Source organism: Arachis hypogaea, unplaced genomic scaffold (genome assembly GCF_003086295.3).
Source record: "Arachis hypogaea cultivar Tifrunner unplaced genomic scaffold, arahy.Tifrunner.gnm2.J5K5 arahy.Tifrunner.gnm2.scaffold_22, whole genome shotgun sequence".
Lineage (NCBI taxonomy): Eukaryota > Viridiplantae > Streptophyta > Magnoliopsida > Fabales > Fabaceae > Arachis > Arachis hypogaea.
In genome coordinates this window covers 1,524,014-1,527,137 of record NW_027255450.1, presented here as the reverse complement: position 1 = coordinate 1,527,137, position 3,124 = coordinate 1,524,014, and the positions used below count along the sequence as shown (strand labels likewise).

At 47.4% G+C, this 3,124-nt stretch overlaps 2 non-coding genes across 2 annotated transcripts; both read right to left on the bottom strand.

Annotated features, from left to right (window-relative positions):
* Positions 1-1,207: 1,207 nt before the first annotated feature.
* On the bottom strand, positions 1,208-1,289 carry TRNAY-GUA (transfer RNA tyrosine (anticodon GUA)). The gene has a single exon. It is a non-coding gene; the product is annotated as a tRNA-Tyr (tRNA).
* A 775-nt stretch (positions 1,290-2,064) lies between these two features.
* TRNAN-GUU (transfer RNA asparagine (anticodon GUU)) lies at positions 2,065-2,136 on the bottom strand. Its single transcript has one exon. It is a non-coding gene; the product is annotated as a tRNA-Asn (tRNA).
* Between the last annotated feature and the right edge of the window lie 988 nt (positions 2,137-3,124).

Sequence of the window (3,124 nt, the reverse complement as noted above, 5' to 3'; positions counted from 1 at the left end):
TCTTTTGGACAGCTGTTCACCGTTGGATCTCGCCAATACAGCCCCCTATGGTTTTCGTTACCGAGATATCTTTTTTTTCATTGTTCCCAGGGATTTTTTGGGTAATCCGCTCCCATGCTGCAAACAGTCAAATCTGAACTAAACCTTGTCGCTCTTCTTTCCTCGCGGGCAGGAAGCACACCAGCAGCGTGCGTTGCGTGATTCTACTGTGTTTTTTGCACTTGACTGGGTGGACAGTTGACCGGAAGATAACTTCGATTCGCCCGGCCAGCTGGCGGGCTGCGTGCTTATCTTGTATGACAACACTACGGAGCGAGTGGCTCTTCTAGGCGGGCAGCTGTGTGAAAACACTACAGAGAAAGCGACGCTTTCGTTTAACATGCTATGGTCTCAACGCCCTTACGAGATAGTGATGAGTTTCACGCGCTCTAAGCCCGGCCCGCGCGCGGTTAGGAAGATTGGCCGCAATCTGAGCGGTACCACCCACCCTAACCTACCACCTATGGGCGGCCGTCCGTTCTACAGCCGCCCGAAAAGGAACTGCAGTGATCTTGAATAGGGATCCTACAGCGATAGATAGAATCCCCATATAAATACCACTAGATCGAGCACCAGTGATTTCGTATCCGGTCAAAATCTTGGCTAATTGATCGAAGTGGGTAGCTCCAGTAGACCCATAGATCATGGAACAAATAGGGTGGGTAGGCCCAACCACCACACTACACGTATAGACGCGAACCCCCCTCGTTACCGTACGTGCGACTCTCACCGCATACGGCTCGCACAAAGACTCCAAAATCCATCCCGAGCCTTTTCTTCCATTCCACCTCTCCTCCCAATCCTCGATCAAACTTGCGTTCCCAGGCGCTATGAAATGGCCTTCGCCTATCGTATGTATCGGCTTGGCTTCGTCCGGAACCAAGGAGGCATTCTGGCGGGCGCGTGCGTGTAGGAAGGCCGACCACTACATAAGCTAAAAGACTACGACGACTACAACGGAAGCGGCTCGCTTCTATTCTCGTTGGGATTGGATATATCTGGGGAATCTATAGATCATAGTAGTTCGCCAACCTCTCTAACTAACATACGATACAATTGACTTCACGGCACGGCAAAAAAAAAGGAGCTTCGCATTGACAAGAAGAAATCGGGCCTTCCTGCGCTGACGAATGCCTCCTTTCTCTTCTCTGAGTCTACAACAAACAAGTGGGAGAGGCAGGATTCGAACCTACGTAGAAAACTTCAACAGATTTACAGTCTGTCGCTTTTGACCACTCGGCCACTCTCCCCTTCCTGGGCCGAGGCCCCCCTCAATGGTTCTAAGAAGGAGGCCTAAAAAAAGCTTATTGATTTGATTGAAGGGAACTTATACTATTTATAGCTTAGCTAGCGTTCCGCTAGTCATTTAGTCAGTTCATAACAATCTCTGTACAAAGGGCAAAGCTTCTACGACAGCTCCCCCCTAGTAGCTTCTGGCGAAGCTGCAAGCCTACCCTTCTCGAGCTTAAATAGCTTAGCTTATCAAGCCTAGTCTACAAAAAAGGGCTACAGCAAGCAAACTTTCCCTTTGTTTGTTGTGGGTTGCGCCTCACCGCAGGCACTGAATGGATGAAATGAGTGGAGATCTTCCTTCCCCCTTGTTAATTACCAAGAACTTCGTTGCCACTAGTGGCGAAGAAAAATTCGACCATCCTACCCAAAAACAACTCGGAACCTAAAGAGAGTTCAGTCCACAAGAAGCAGGCAGAGCTTTAGCCATTGGACTACATCCATCTATCCTACCTAAACAGTAACCCCCTTTTGTTCGTTCTTCGAATGACGCTAGTGGAGACAAATTCCTTCCGGCTAATGAAGATACTACTCAAATCTTCCCAGTGGATCCTTCTTCTCCCTAAGAATTGAACGAACCAAGTTCCAAGAAAAATTCTTAGGGAGTAAGAAATAGAAAAAAACCAACAAGAAACTTCCCACTTTGGATGTCCCACGATTCTGCTAGTTTAGAAACAAAGGGGAAGGCTACAAATTACATTGGTCGCTAGGTCAGAAAAGCAAGAACTCCAAATTCTCCCCAAGTAGGATTTGAACCTACGACCAGTCAGTTAACAGCCGACCGCTCTACCACTGAGCTACTGAGGAACAAAGGACTAAAGTTAAGGAAGCCGACTCTCGTTCTTTGGACACCAACCTATGACCGAACAAAAAAAGGTTCGTCACTCTTTTTCACATACACCGGGAGAAAGGGTTACGATAGCAAGCCCCTCCTCGGCCGGAGAGCCTCCGGGACAAGGGGGCGCATGCATATAACGGAGCAACCATCCACTCTCGAGATTCGTATTGATCAATCGATCTCCGCGTCCTGCCAGTTCGCTAAGTAGACTCACTCTCCCGAGGGGCTACAAAGGCTGGAACTATTCCTGTCAAAAACAAAGGACCTACTTATCATCCTAGGAGTTAGCAGGTATGATTGAGTCCCCTCTCTGTCTGTCTCTCCGAGTTTCTACTACTAAGTAGCACTTCTGCTATTCAATCATAGAATCGATTCCAATCAAGCTGAAAGATGAAAGAAACCCTATATTATTAGTAAGCTCTAACGCCCTTCCTTCAGCCGGCTCCGCCCCATTGTTGACTTTTATCAAATGGATATTTAGGGATCTCTCTTGTTCATAGATCTTGAAACCAGATCCATATCCATTTCTCAATATATCTATCTTTCTATCTATCGATAGATATATTGATATAGATCTCTATCTGGATCTATCTCCATATCTATCTAAGCTAAGAAAGAACCAATACTTAAAGGGCGTAACCAACGGAAGGTTCTCACCCTGTCCCCGACATTGTTCTCCGACGATGCCCCGCGGAATGGATAAGCGAAAGGGGCCTTCTCTTTCTTTCTTCAATCGTTCCGATCAGGACAAGTGGGTTGGTTTCGTCCTTCTATCTACGCAATTCTCTGTCTTCGTTCGTGATCATGTTGGGCGAAAGGTAGTTTGTTGTAGAGGAGCGGCTGTGAAACGGCGATTCTCCCCTTTCCATTGAAGTGGGGGCCTCCTTCCCCACCATTTTTCCTATTTATTATGGATAGGGATTTTACCGATGCTGAAGGTAGCTTGCCTTACCAGGC